Below are 16,454 nucleotides of genomic sequence, written 5' to 3'. Positions count from 1 at the left end.
TAACAAAAAGTAAAAAATACCAAAGTTATACTAAAAAAAACGTTTTTTTCAGGAACACCCTAATCCACTGTTTTAAATTTCTTATATAGCAAAAACTAAGAAAGATAGAATTTTGATATATTCAAAAAAATATTCAAAATAAATCTCTTTACAACTTTGTGCAAGACCATGGAGCTCTATCTATCATCAGTAAAAAGTTTATTTTCGTATTTAAGATAAATTGGAACCACCCTAATAACTATTCCAACAGAAAGAAGCATCTTCTGATGTACACAAATTCATCTTAAGACATGATAGGCTAAATTATATAGGTTTGCCAGAAAGTTAAAATTCCTCTTAAATTAGCGATCTGGACCACTGTGCCTTGGTATTCCGAGTGTTAATTAAAGCATAAATCTCTTGAATCGTGCATATTAAGGTCATGCACATAGCTACTCCCAGACCCCATTCTCTGTACAATTTCGTTTATTCTGGTTAATCACGGAGTAGCAACTACGAATCATCATGCTCATACTCGTGTAATTATTTTAGTCTTTGGATTTTTTTATTTATTTTATCTTCTTTATACATTTTATTTTTTGATTTCATTTTTATAATATTGGTAGTGTATGTAATTTATTTATTTCGTTCATTTTATTCATTATATTCAATTCTCTTATTATTAATTTTACTAATTGTATTCATTGTATTTATTGAATTCAAGAATTGTATATTATTTATTTTATTCGCGATTTTTTTTTAATTTTATTAATTTCTGTTCCTTTACTGAGCCTTTATACATTTATTATTCATTCGCAGAGAATAAAAATAACTTTCGCTAATGGCTGAAGCTCTTTTGTGTTATTTGTGACAATATCAATTGTATTTATCGTTTTCTTTTTTAAATATTGCGCTTATAATTTAAAGCTTCTATTTTGTTTATTTTATTTCAGATACGAAAAATTGTGATTTGTTACATTAACTGTGTTGCCGTTTGTTTTGTCGCAGTTAGATACAAACCGACAATCGCTTTAGTACAAGACGACACCAATATTTTCGCGAAGGACGACGCTGCGGTTATACTGAAGTTGTCAAATGTTGATGTCGGACATAGGGCACGTTATTTACCATCTGAACCAAAGCTGGTATATTTCGGAAGTGCAATAATTAATTCAATTGGAAAGTGTACGGCAATCCAACCTACGAGCTATCATCGGTAGAACAGGCAACGAATATGTTAAAAAATTTGATAGCAGTTTTTCGGTTACCATACCATAAGATATCCAAATTAGTGTAGCACTTTCTTGGAGGTGTGTCTACGCCGTATCACAACCCAAGTCATTCGCCAGCATAAATCAGATCTGCCGTTTTCGGATGTAACTACACCGGTGACGAATTTTGCAGAATAATGGAAAGGTTCGTTTATATTTAGGATTTTCGATTGATTGACACCGGTGTAGTGGAGTGCACTGGTTTTGCACTTTCTAGCAGAAGTGTCAAAGGAACATACCCAGTTTTCTGCACTTCTGCTAGAAAGTGCAAAACGGTGCAGTTTCAGTGCACTCCACTACACCGGTGTCAATCAATCGAAAACCCCAATTCTGAATTGTTGTGGCTACTCGTTTATTAAATTGGTATTAGAAACAAAACGCGATTTATATGTTACTAATAAATTATTTATAAATCGATTAATTTAAGGTTTATACATTATAAGTTCATAAACATGTTTTAATACAGTAAAAAGAAATAATTCTAATTTTTTCAATTTTATTATCTAATATAACATTTTCCTTTGAGAATCATTCGGATATCTTATAAGAATAAAATCGTCGTAATGGAGACGCTACCAAACATTCGAATGAAATTTAATTTTTCGACAGGTGAATGCTACGTGAACTTCCAATACAAATCTATGTGGAATTTCAAGTGAATATCAATGAATATCATAAACATTTTTTTTTATAAAACAACATTTATCAGACCTTACATTGACACTGTATATCTTTTCGACAGATGTGACGAAAAAGTCTACTGAAAGGTAAATATGTAAAACCTAACCTCAATTGGATTATGTATTAACTACAAATTAATGACTTAATTAAGCAGCCAGTATCTACGTGAAAAGGTAAGTAGAATATATTTACATAACTTTTCACGTATCGGTAATTTAAAATTTTTATTAGAGTGTATGATGAGACCAATTTTAATACTGAAAAAAAAGTATAAGTAAATTATTGCTTTTCACCTAGCCCCTAACTAAACGGAATGCACAACCATCGTGGCGCCAAAAAGTAAGTTTTTCAGTTTATGCATTTTATTGCATGCCCAACATAGTACCGGAATAGCAACTTGACTCTAAGGAAGGGCATCAGAGGGTTATCATTCTAACGATAGTTCTAGAAGATCTCTTTTTACCCCTGAGCAGTCCTTTTCATTTCGCACATGCGCACATCTGTTTTATCCTAACTGTCATCAGAAGCCGGTCTTTTACCATTCTTTTCTTCCTGATTCTGCACCAGTCAGTAATTCACTGCAACTAGAAACTGGTGCCGTTTTTTTTCGTTGACGTAAGTGTTCGAATTGATTTTAATTGCTGTTCCATTACTCGATGGCATTGAAGGACATTGCCAAATAGCACTTGAAGCACAACAGGATTTAAACTCTACTTCACTGGACTTATTGTGAGACCAAACATTCAAACCGCGTGTAACACATATTTTCACTCGTGTGTTTCGCGTGTGACTTTTCAACGAGCAGCTGATGAACACATCCAATTAATCTGCAAAAAAAACTGGCTGGTGCAAAGTTTAGGATCAGAAATATATTTTTTTTTCATTTAGAGGCGTGGAACGTTCATCGGCCCTTGAATTATTACGGTGTCATTAGAACAAATAAATGTTGGCCTTCCGGCACTTCATGGCCTCTGACGTAGGTAGATCGAGCAGACTCTGTTCAAATAGGCGACAAGTGGCTTCAGCCGCAGCAGCAGCCGTTTAGTGGTTTGAGCTAGTGTCAACAAATAACCGGGGGTAGTGCAAAACTGAAGTGTTCGTCACCGGCGTACTGTAGGAATCTGTCTATTTCTGTAGGTACTTGAAGTCTGTCGTTTTCGCATGCAAACGACTCGATCTTTGATCGCGACGACTTTTCGCATTCCGATAGCAGGTTACCTCCAGTGGATTGTCGGCGTGGCGGCGGGGGCTTCATCGGTGTCGAGCGGGCAGTAGGTTTTCTTTGTGTATGCCTATACCAGTTTGCAGGTTTAAGTCAATATACTTGTGTAATTGCACACGTACCGAGGCAATTATTACTATTGCTTCTTTCTCTTTCGTTCGGGTTTGGCCTGAACAGTGTGTGCGAGATCAAATGGTTTGTTTTGGTATTTTTCTGCTTTTACTTTCGTCCAAACGACCCCGAACCTGTGTTGGTATCTACAACGTACATTTCCTGCAGTCCGTAATAATTCTACGTATACACTTTCAACTAGTTTCATCTTAGACATAAAATTTATAACGTAGGTGACACAAGGAAGAGGAAACATGACAAAGCAAACCTTTTACGGAGTTCAAAAGAAAGAGAAATAAACAACATTTTCAAAGCAGATTTACTTGTCATGCCACTCATCGATGAATTACTTTAATTACCCTTGTAGAACGTTAGATACATGTTTTGTGACTCGAAAGTGTAGCGGTTGGCATGTTGAACTCTCAGTAAGGCGGAACTTTGTATTAGTGCCGTTCTAAAACCTAGTACTGGGCACTAGTGAACTAAGGGGTTATATACCTTTGAACTCGGTAAATTTGAGTGTTGTTATAAATAATGATATTTTAGCTAATCAGCTAAGATGCACCTAATAGAACATGTTCTCATGTGTTTGTCGAAAAATGTGAAAATAGTGAATAATAGAACTTCTGGCTTTGCCCCGTAAAACGTCTTTTGTTTTCTATAGAGTTTGCGATGTGCACGATATTTCCATAATCAACTCACCGATCGATAAGATTTTTCACAGTTCTTTTTTCAATAATGGCTGGTTTGCGGACGAAGAGATTTCAATCGAAATGACTGTTGTATATTTTTATGTTTTTATGTCGGATTTCTATAATTTATCTTTGTTGACATACACAGAGTTTTAAAGAAAATCTGGCATTTCAACTAAAAATGTCTGGCAAAATCTGTCACTTGAAGCCAACATCAAGGTCATCGAAATTTAACATACTTCAAAGAACTTGCATCACTCGAGTTTTGTTAAATTTAAATTTAAATGTCTGGCAGACTGAGCTATTTGTCTAGAAGTAGCAAAAAACTCTGGCTGTGCCAGATAAATCTGGCATAATGGCATCCCTGGACATACACCACTAGTATAGAGTTACTATATTTAGGGTTAGGCGGACACAAAAGCCGGAAAACTGGCAGTTCTTATTTCAGGAAAAAAAACACTGGCATCCCATGTAAATGTTCAAGCTCTAGTTTTATAATTTCATTGTCGTCGTAAGTAAGAACTTTACATGCACGAATAGAAAAAAAAACAATTCGAAGATCGGATCATCCGATGATATGATTTCATACTTGTGCGAATATCTTTTCTTGTTACAGAAAAAAATTGGTTCTTTTCGTTTTTCTACACGTGATAACACAAGATAAAAGTTAAATAGTTATGACTATAATCACAATACCTTTCCCATATACATCCAAAGAGAACATGTTATGTGACGTCATGCTCGATTGGCTCCGGTATTTGACATGTTCAATTGGCGCCGCTCAATGTCTCCGCCTAACTATGAATATAGTAACTATACACTAGTAGGGTAGACCACAGATAACAGATGTTTAGGCTAGAATAAAATTTCTTCAAAAACCTGTGTAAACTTTCAAATTGATAAACGTTGGAAATCCGTGTTTCACTATTGCCATCTGCGCAACTGTTTGCTATACGTGTTTGACAGCTGCACTCTAACTGCATTATATCGATCACTGCGCCATCTACAAACGTTTGCCAAACGTGTTTCAGACGTCTGATTTATTCGGAATTTCAGTAGCGGGTATTTACACACGATTCAAATCGAGCCTAAACGTCTGTTATCTATGGGTAGACTAAAAACGCTGAATCCTTCTGGATAAATACTCGCCATCTCTATCATGTCATTCCAATCAAGCACGAGACCTGTCAAAGGCCCTCAATCCGAAGATAATCGCTTCGAATCCTTCTGGAACGAGGACCATTGACAGGTCTCGTGCTCGATTGGAATGACACTGACAGACAAATGGTAAACAAACGATTGACGTGTCGAGTCTTTATCCAGAGGGATTCAGCGTCGTTAGGGTAGACGAGCCCGTTTTCATCTCATTAGTGAGGATGCCAGACTATTTCGTTGATAACTCGGCTAACTGTCACTGGATCGCGCTAAAATAGGTTTGCTTCGTTCCTCAGAAGTAATCAAATGAAAAATCTGACCTGGAAAACGTAAAACACTCGCTTTTGAGAGAAGTGAAAAGTCGAGGAAGCACCCTTATTTATAATATTATTTAAGCCAGTGTTTTTCAACCGGATGTGAATTCACCCCCAGGGGTACGTCAGATTATAATTTATTATGGGGAAAGTATGACTTGTTATCCCAATATTTCCATCGAATTATTGTCTCTATATTATAGAGTCAATAATTCGATGGAAACATTAGTATAACATGTTGAAATATAGCGGAATAATTCATAATCTGACGTACCCCTGGGGGTGAATTCACCCCCGGTTGAAAAACATTGATTTAAGCCAAGGCATTGAATAGATATAGCAGACACTGCTCTAACTAATGGGTGGGATGAATAGAGGCGCTAAGAACCGGCCTTGTTTCGGTACCGACAACCGATTTTAGTAGCCTTTTTGTAAACTGAAAAAATGAACATTTCGGAGGTATTCAACGTTGAATCATAAAATAGAATGAATTCACTTCATAAATATTCAATGTGAATACTTTTTCCATCGAATTACATTATTTTATTACATACCAATTAACAAATGATGAAAAAAATTGAGTAGCCTTTCACTTGTTAAAAAAATATTTTGCTTGTGGAACAGAACATTCGAGTCTGTTTGCTTCGGCAAACTGCACAAAGAGAACGCACCAATATAATATACAAATATATTTGTCAGAATGACTATAGCTGCTTTATGTCAAAAGCTACATCGGGGTGCCGATAACCAACCAGTGCCGGCAACCGACCACATTCCCTTATAAATGAGCCATTCTTCAACAAATGGGATTTTCACAAACATTTCAGGATTTTCTTGAATATGTAAAAGCAGTTTTATTCATTTACTTTACTTAAATGTTTTGTTTTGAGTTCTGAGTTTTAAGTTTTTTTTTCTTCAGTTTTTTTTAATTCATCTCATGGATTTTACCTTGAGCTTGTGTGACCACCCTTGGCTGCTACTCCGTTATCGATCTGGACTAGCAGAAGTTGCACAGGGAATCAGTAGATAATTATGCTTCTTTCAATGTGCAGCTCCTGGTAATCCTAGTGTTTTATTTATCAATACCGGCGCGGGCCAAGCCCGAACGTAGATCGCAGAAGGAAAGGGAACGAATGTTAGTATTGCGCACTCCACAGGTATCACGGAAAAAGGAGATATTTGTTTAAGTATAGAAGTTGGATTTTACATCTTCTTTACCGACGCCAGAGAGGTGACTCCAATGTCTGGACTAGATTCCGAGCCATCAACTCAAGGACCGGGGACGGGGAAAAATCTCAACGACCTCGGTTGGGATTGAACCCAGACTAACTGGAATGAGTGGCGGTCACGCTTACCTCTCAACTATCGGCGCCGTCCTTAGTTTAGCTCATGGATTTTATTCGTTTTACTGATTTTATTCATGTTAAACATTAGACTAATTTTAAATATGTTATAATTTCATTTTAATTTTCGTTCCGTTTTTGCCTTTCTCAATAGAAAGGTATTGCAATTGGTCTGAAAACCGATTTTTTTACCGCAGGCCCGGAGGTACGATTGACATATACCATTCGATTCAGTTCGTCGAGTTCGGCAAATGTCTGTGTCTATGTATGTGTGTATGTGCGTCTGTGTGAACCGATTTTCACAATCTTAATCACAAATGAAAGGTGCAACGTTCACATAGGCTGTTATTGAATTTTAACGGATCCGACTTCCGATTCCGGAATTACGGGATGATGAGTACGAATCAGTCTTCCCATGAACATCGACAAGTTTGCACCCCTGTACAAAATTTCGTGCGCGCGTTCAACCTCAAACATGCTTTGCCTTTGTGTACAGGTTCGCATCGAACATTGAACCCAAGCGAACGATGTGCAAACTTAGGTTTAAACACCGTGTACGTACACCGTGTGCGTACATAAGAAAGGCACACACAAAACAGAATGAGTCAATGCTAGTGATGATGGATGAGAGAAAGAGAAAACTAGTATTAAGAACCTGCGTGTACGAACACCGCGTACGTACATGAGGTTCGGTTGTGCAGACAAACATATGCTCGTGTTTTGGTACGCATTTGCGCGTTCGAGTTTGCAAACGAAATGATGGTGTAGGATCAGCACAAAACTAGAGCGAACATGATGTTCGATGTTCATTTGGGAAGACTGGTACGATCACACAGAAGTTGTCGATTTTAACAAATTCTGCAATGAATTGTAAATTTTTTTCCAAAATGTGGTCACATCTGCTTGGAGTTGTATTACTAGGTCACTAACAGCCATTCAAAGTCTCTTTGGCCACATTGGCCACCATCATTGGTTCCGGAAGCCCCGGCGGTCACAAATCAAATTCCGATTCAAACCGATACACCGATGAAAGCAAAAATGGTAAAAATTTCGCAAAAATGTCTCTCAATTAACTTACATTTGCAGTTCAAGGTCACTGACGACCAACCGAACTTTCGTTGACTACATTGTCCACCGCGGTAGTCAATATTTAATTCCATTTTGTAGTTGGTAAGCTATATTAACCCCTCCCCACCTCCTACCTCTCCACCATGTAACAACATACTTCATACTTCCTCCGTTTAACCTTAAATGAGTGATGTAATTTTTAATGGCCTTATGGAAGGGTTTTATAGTCGTCTTTTGAATATATGATTTTGCATTCAAGTGACAGCATGCGACAAATCGTTATCCTTGGATTCGATAGCGTTTGCTTTATAGATTCGAATGAATATGGCTTTGTCTGCGGAAATTTTCGGATTGTACTGTTATTTCATACCAAAATGTTGCTTTTTTGGCACTAAAAATTTCGATAATTCAACAGATATAAGAGATAGAAATAAACTTGTGTAACAAAAATTGTGTATTTTCTTATGCTAAACAAAATCTTAGAACATTTTGAAATTCTAAAAAATCACCCAGAAAAGTTATATTGAAAAAAGTAATTTTCAGGTGTGCATCATAGAAAACTTCACAAATATGTATTAAAATCAAAAGATAGATACATGGTCTCTTCAGCAAAGTTGTTTCTTATTATATTCCCTACAGCTTTGCTGAATACAGTTTTTTATTATTTTCATAAATGACCAAATAAAAATCTGCTTCTCAGCTTTAGGGGGATCAATCACCAAACTAATACTTTAATAAGATGGGGAATATTTTATAGACAAACTTTGCTGAAGACACTATAGCCCGAAAATCGTTTTTTCGTGGTCACGTTTTTGCCTATTTGGAAACACTGTGCACCGTAGACGGTTCCGGAAGTATGCGGGAAAAGCGGCCATCTTTCAAACTTAACGAACTCACATCAGTTTCCCTGAACTGGTTGGGCCGATTTTCACAAACTTAATGATATTATCCCCACAGATATCTACCCAATTTCGTCCAGATCGCTTATATGGTTCCGGATATATAGACTAAACCGGCCTGTCACATATGAAATTCCCATATAAGCCGGAACTCGATTTTCTTTTCAAATCGAATTCGTATTTTTGATGCCAAACATGTTTGAAATGCATGAAACGTCGAGATTTTATGGTATATCGAAAAATTTTGTTTTAATAAAATTCGACTTTTTGGGACTTTGCCGATATTGCACCTTTTTGCCTTTCTCAATTGAAAGGATATGCAATCACCGTGAGAGACGACTTTTTAACCGAGACCCGAAGGGCCGAGTGTTATATACCACTCGATTAAGTTCGTCGAGATCGGCAAATGTCTATGTATGTGTCAACTAATTCGATGTTTCAATCTTGCAGGACTCGAATGAATGATCCAAAAGTGGCATGTGTAAGGAAAGTCTCATCTCACTGCTAAGTGGACTAAATCGGTTTTGTGATTAAAAAAGCTTCATAAACGAGGTGCTGACAACATACCATGACAAAGCTGCGTTTGTCCTGCACTGTGTGTAGTAAGAGCTTCCTTGGTGCTATTGTTCTGAGGCCGAATTCCTTTCAAAACATCGAAGGATGTATGGAATTCAGCACTCAAAGCTCGAAGCTCGAAGGATGCATGGTATTCAGCACTCAAATTTTATACTCATAAGTTTAGATTTAGAAGATAGATGCAAAAATCATTTTTATCGCTAGCGTACGCTGAGAATTCTCTAAAATCTTGGTTGATGTTCGGATAGCTTGTCTAAAGTTGACAGATTTCCTAGAAGCTAGTAAGAGTTAGCTGAGGCTTGTGCGACATGTCGTAGCTTACAGAACTTTTTTGATATTCCCAAGTTTCTAATAATTTTGTAAGCTTTTCTCTAAATACTTAATTGAAATCAACGCTGGGTTTCATGAAATTTTCTTCAGGTTCGTAGTAATTTCTTTGATTTTTTGGAAGAATTTGAAATTTGGAGACCTGATGATATTTGAAAGACTTTCCAAAAATCTTTAGGATATTCTTGAAGCTTCGCGGACTTTCCAGAAATTATTAAGATTTCACTCAGGGTCGTAGGATTTTCTTAAAATTCAACCAACATTTTTAAATTCACAGAACTACCCTGAGTTTTATAGAATTTACCAAAATTCTCTGAAGTTTGTAGTATAATTCTAGATTCAATAAGACGTAAAGCTCATTGCGATACTCTGAACCTTGACAAAAACTATGACTCATCCGGGTGTCGTACAAACGGTCTAAAGTTCTAAGGACCTCTCTGTAAGTTAGCAATCTTCTGAAATTTGTAGGACTTTCCTGAAACGCGAAGGGGGCACGCAGCGCATATATTGTTCTCTTCATACTTGATAGAATTTAATGATGCATTTATCGCTTACTAAAAAATCGAAATATTTTGCTGGAATTTGCAGAACTGTTCTAAGTTGCACAGAACTGCTCAAAAGTATGCTGAAGTTGTATTGAAACCTATAGAATTTCTATAAAGATTGCAAAATCAAACAAGTTTTTGTTGGTAGGCGTACGTGCTATCGAGGCAAAATCTACGTACTATAGAGGTATGTTTGTATCATTTAAAAAGTATTTCTAACAATAATTCAAAAATGTTTAAAAATTTCATGCTAATTGATAGCCAAAACTAATTTCATTATAGTATATGATTCCAACTGCCATTTCAATTCAAAATACTTTTAACCGCAATCTTTCAAAATGTAATCGTTTTGAAGATATTTTGTACTTTGTTTCAACAAAACCAAATAATTCGGGGCTAGTTCAATAGTAGCCAGGGGCTCAGAAACCCTATTCAGAATATCTGACCACTTCACATCGTAGGTCATGCAGTATATCTTGCATAATGTTTGCTTAATGACGCTTTAAACTATCAAAATTAAAATGAACAAAAAAACCTGATTGAAATTCTTTAAATTTTCAAAAGTCTAAAAGTTACAGAATGACGTTAATAGCTTAGTTCTCGTTTTTAAAAAAATATCTATCATCTGGATTTATGAAAATAAACGCTTATAATGTGATCGTACCATTAATGATACACCTCACTAATGTACAATATTTCACGACTAATCCTTTTTGTTGAACCAGTTGAAATCCATTTAGATCCATTTTATGTTAGTTTTTTAGACCTTGCAATTATATACCCACATATTATATAATAGTTACAGAATCAGACAGCAATTTCAATTTCACTGCTGTTTTCACACGTCTTACACTTGTGCCTGACGTAAATCATAATAAAGTTCAACTTGTTGGGTAACATTTTCTCGCTTTGCATAGAAATGACAGAATTTATCATTTATAGGTTAGCGTCACAAAACAAGATACAAGCACGTAGGTTGCCAACGTATTATTAGGGTATATCATGACATTTTGATAACTAGTGGGTTTAATTTTTTCAAAGTAGGTGTCATCATAGTCACAGAAGTTAGGGAAAACCAACAATTTTGAGTACCATTGATAATAAACAAACCCATACAACGCACTCTTACACCACGCACGATGGCGCTTCTCCAGCTCATAGCAGCACATTATTTCCACAAACTGAATTTGGCTTTTCGCGTATGTACAACGGCTAGGAAAATTTACGGCATATAGGTACCAAGCATACATTCATGCAGCGGGAGCACATCTAAACAACACCTCCGAGAGGGCAAGCAATTGAACAGCGCAATTAATATTCGCTCTCGGTGTAGCAAGCAATTGCAGCACAGCGTCTCAGCCGGTACATACAGCAGTGCTCATACAGCTGTCGATCAGAATAGCAGGCAGGAGCGCGCGCGGTCCACGAGACGTTTTGTCGGTGGTCGGTTCGAGAAGTTACGCACCTCGAGGTTCGTCGTCGTTGCCGTCCGAGTGGGGCAAGTTATTTTGCTGTATGTACGTGCTTTCTTACCAAATTGAACTCTTCTGCTCGTTTGCGCGCGCTTTTGCTGAGGATTGCTTGCTAGGTGGTGGGATACAGAGTGCTGTGTTACCTACTTGCAACCGAGCCAACAAATTTTCGGTATGGTATGGTGAAGTTGGAAATTGTGACTGTTTGAGTTAAGAGTGTTAGACGAAGTTGTATTTTTGTCGCGTGTGTGTCGGGTAGAAAAGGATTATAGTTCATAGAGAACGCAAAATGCAAGCTTATATAATGCTTGTTCATTTCTCACAAACAATGATAACAATTTAAAAATACCATATTCAAACATTCGTCACACATCAACAAGTAAACATGTTTTTATTTTATTATTCGACTGCTTATAGTTTCCTAAATCGGAATTGCTGGATGCGTTCGTATTAGACCGGAACAAAAATATTTTTTGTTCAGAGCACCGCTCAATCAAAAAATGATTGGCTCCATAAACCTTATGCCTAATATAAACTCTATTGGTTACTTCTGGTTCACTCAAAAGAATTTTTAAGTTTGTATGCGAAAATATATGAAAAATCGGCATTGGAAAAAATAGATTCGATAAAAAATGGTAGTAGGGGAATGTGGTCTGCTGTCGGCACCCTTTTGTTTTTTGTCTTACAACGTTACCCCAATTGCACAATATAAGGATATAAGCATACCAATGCACAGTGGTCCGAATCCAGAATTTAGGATGACAAAAATATTTGTGACTAAACTACTGGCTCTAGAGATTTCATGTCTTCGGAACAAATAATCTGTGTCAATTGAGGCATGTTTTGAGGTGGGTGACATTAGGGTGGTCCTTATTGTTTGTACGATCTGAAAACTATTTTCGAAATAAGAAGAGATAGAACAATGAAGTGTTCCGCAAAATTGTAGTACAACCTTTTTCAAGCAACTTTGCTGAGGACGTCATATTTGTAACTTTAATGGTTTTAATTTTACAGCTATTAAAATGTTGTGTGATAGGGTATCCCTAACAAAATCAGTTTTTTCGTTATAACTGTTTAAATAATTTTTTTCCGTCAATAGCGTCTTCACAAAACTTTTAGAGCTTATTAAGACGAATATTATTTATATAGACATATTTGAGATAGCTCATTTAGTTCAAAAGTTATGAGCATTTTTAGCAAAAAAACACAACCTTTTCAAATGTTGATATCTTAAAATGGAGCAAGTGACATTGATCTCTTCTTTTTGCATTCGAAAGATCGCAATTCATAGTATCTTTTATGAAAAAATCTCAGAGGTCATTTTTGTTTAACTCATTTTATTTTAGTTTGAATATTGAGAATATTACTACTATTTGTAGCATTAAAAGTAAAACGGTCAGTGTAACCTAGCAACTATTTTTAAAATAAGATCAGATAGATAAACAACATCTCAAATAAAACCTCTCGAGTGTGGCGAAGGGCCCGTTGAGTTGATTCCGATGTATTTCGTTCCGCCTGAGCCGCGAAAAACCTTTCCAGAACTACGTCATAATGTGGCGAAGAGTGCTGAATTATTATTTTAGTCACAGCCTTGGTAGAATCCATTTGGGAATCGGAAAACCTTCCCAGCACCCTGCTTAAGTGCGGCGAAAGGTCCATGCATGCTGTTAATTTGTCACGAGTAATCAAGATCCGGGTAGCATCCGGAAGATCTAGAAATCTGGAACATTATTTGACCTATTTTTCAACAAGATCAAAGGGTCCGAAGTAAGCAGCAATTTTTTTAATACATCTTCAATATTGGCAACGCTGCTAAATTTTCTTGAATGGTTTTCTCGAAACTTGCCGATAGATTTGTTCCTCGTTTCTAATGCCTCAGTGAAAAGGCTTTAGAAACGAGGAATAAGTCTATCCGCAAGATTCGAGAAAACCATAGAAATACATAGAGTAGAATGGGGTCAAACAGGTACGGGTGTACAATAAGTATAGGGCAGTATCTTTGCAATGTTATTGCAGAGGTAGCTCGTGTTGAGTGAATTAGATGCACGGTAGAGAGCATCGTTGACGACTATTATTTCGGCTGTTGCCGTGAAGCAGCTGTATTAGTTACGACGTTATTTATGTTTTCGCGTGTTGTTATGCGGAAACGAATTGTCTTTCGTCCTCAGTACATTACATTTAATCAACGTAAAAAACATCAAGTGAGTTTTTTGCTTACGTAAAAATTAATGTTGAACAAGAGTATTGTGCTGGTTTTTTGATATTTTTGTTTTTGAAAAAGATTCGGACATCAACATGGAACATATGCTACCAACAGGAAGAAAAGCATGCTTGACGATAGACGAACCAAGTGCCAAAAGTTTATGAAGGGTTGGAGATAGAGGAACCAACCGTACTCGTGATCGTAAATTATTCTCGTTGCTTCCAAATAGCCTGCAAAAACTTGGGCGTTTATTTTTGCTTCGCTATTGATGACGGCGAGAATGATACCTAATCGTTCCAATAAATCTGTATTCAAACCCATGATCTCACAAACTCCATTCAGCAAAAACTTTTCTTGTCGCGTTGCCATCATTGGAATTGCCTCCACTGGGTAATGGAACATTAATTCGAAGGCTCGGTCTTTTCTTTAACCATTTGTCGTCTTTCCAACACGCCACTTTGGTGTTTCCTTCTCAAAACGTCGTCATCGACCACCGATTCTTAACATTTCCTTTCGATCATGCCCATATGATCCTGCCTAGCTCCAGCTTTCCGTTCTAAGTTTACGAATGATTAACTTTAGAATACCTATCTGTTTTTCAATTTTAACATCTTTCGTTTCTCTTATTCATAAATTTTCCGAAAATAGCTAACAAAGTTGATACTGTAAATTAAAATATGTGTGACTAGGATGGCTAGCCAAACATCACACTACGTTCTCTGCTGTTCAGATGGATTGATACACGACTACATTAGAAACAACAACTCAGTGGGCCCTTTGCCACACTCGGGCAGTTTTATTTGAGATTTTGGTTATCTATCCGGTCTTATTTTAAAAATAGTTGCTAGGTTACACTGACCGTTTTACTTTTAATGCTACAAATAGTAGTAATATTCTCAATATTCAAACTAAAATAAAATGAGTTAAACAAAAATGACCTCTGAGATTTTTTCATAAAACATACTATGAATTTTGATCTTTCGAATGCAAAAAGAAGAGATCAATTTCACTTGCTCCATTTTAAGATATCAATATTTGAAAAGGTTGTGTTTTTTTGTTAAAAATGCTCATAACTTTTGAACTAAATGAGCTATCTCAAATATGTCTATATAAATAATATTCGTCTTAATAAGCTCTAAAAGTTTTGTGAAGACGCTATTGACGGAAAAAAATTATTTAAACAGTTATAACGAAAAAACTGATTTTGTTAGGGATACCCTATCACACAACATTTTAATAGCTGTAAAATTAAAACCATTAAAGTTACAAATATGACGTCCTCAGCAAAGTTGCTTGAAAAAGGTTGTACTACAATTTTGCGGAACACTTCATTGTTCTATTTCTTCTTATTTCGAAAATAATTTTCAGATCGTACAAACAATAAGCACCACCCTAATGTCACCCACCTCAAAACATGCCTCAATTGACACAGATAATTTGTTCCGAAGACATGAAATCTCTAGAGCCAGTAGTTTAGTCACAAATGTTTTTGTCATCCTAAATTCTGGATTCGGACCACTGTGCAATGGAAAGAGCTAGAGGCCTTAGCTAATAACCTGTGGAAGAATTGAATTTATTTGACAGAAAAAATTACTAAAACAATTAAAATGATATTTTTTGCCGTTTAGAAAAATGTAGTTGGTTGTCGGTAAATTTATAAAAAACTAGCTACTAACCATCGCACAGTGGTCCCAAAGAGCAAAAAAGGGGTTTTTAGATTGCGTCAAAACGGTTGACTTTAGCAATGTGATGTCTTCAAGAAAGTTTCTTGGAGTAGATCTCCCCTTCTTTCTGCCTTATCGGATTGATGATTAATCTCCCTGTTAGTGAGTTACGATTTTTTCTTCTTCAATGATTCAGATAGGCAAATACTTATTTCAGCAAAGTTGTAGAGAAACTCATTACAAATATTTTACTTGAAAACTTCAACTCTCTATCTTTTAAGCTTAGATATGGGACATTATTTGTAAACCAAAAGTTGATATAAAGGAGCTGCACAAGCTTCTCGTTTTAAGTAATTTTGCAATACGTTTTATGTTCTAATAGCGGGTTAAGCAGTTCTATTAAAGCTTGAGCAGCTTAAAAGTTCGCTAAGAACTTTTTGTGAATTTTTAAGTGTGCTTTTTAAGTATTATCCGAACTTCTGTTTGCTTGGGTCAAAAGTTACAGTTGTTCAAAATTCAATGCGATCGCCCGACACCAGAAACTGACAATTCCCTTGTGCCTACTTCATAACAATGGCGCAAGTGCAACCAAACGGCGAGTAATGAATTGCATTTAATGACGGAATGATTCAAACTTCAGCTCTAGTATTTCCATAGAGGGCCGCCTTGGGGAGATCTGATTTTCCCAGCATTGTTGTTTAATTTGTTTGCACTTTAATTTGTTTACAAAGTGGTTTGCCCGTTTTTGCCCGTTTAAGAGTTATCGGCATTGGAAAAGAGCTATTTTCAATCAAAAAACGTTTTTAATCCACCTAACAGTGTGACGAGACATTTCTTATAACTCTTATCACTCACTTCTGATATTATATCTATTAAGAGTATTTAGAAATTTATGTTTCGCGATATTTTTAATAAGACATGCAGAGAACTAA

At 36.2% G+C, this 16,454-nt stretch overlaps 1 protein-coding gene across 3 annotated transcripts in view; it reads left to right on the top strand.

Annotated features, from left to right (window-relative positions):
• Nucleotides 1–2,528: 2,528 nt before the first annotated feature.
• Nucleotides 2,529–16,454, top strand: part of LOC131678798 (short-chain dehydrogenase/reductase family 16C member 6) — a 74,891-nt gene continuing 60,965 nt past the window's right edge. For 2 of the 3 annotated variants that reach the window (XM_058959121.1, XM_058959119.1), the window contains exon 1: nucleotides 11,680–11,696. The gene's annotated coding sequence lies outside the window, so the exon portion shown is untranslated. Of the gene's footprint in view, nucleotides 2,547–11,679; nucleotides 11,697–16,454 lie in introns of those variants that run through there. The other variant, XM_058959118.1, reaches the window with a different exon arrangement.

Source organism: Topomyia yanbarensis, chromosome 2 (assembly GCF_030247195.1).
Source record: "Topomyia yanbarensis strain Yona2022 chromosome 2, ASM3024719v1, whole genome shotgun sequence".
In the NCBI taxonomy this organism is placed as follows: Eukaryota; Metazoa; Arthropoda; class Insecta; order Diptera; family Culicidae; genus Topomyia; species Topomyia yanbarensis.
The sequence above is the reverse complement of the archived record's forward strand: the minus strand, read 5'-3'. Positions and strand labels throughout refer to the sequence as shown.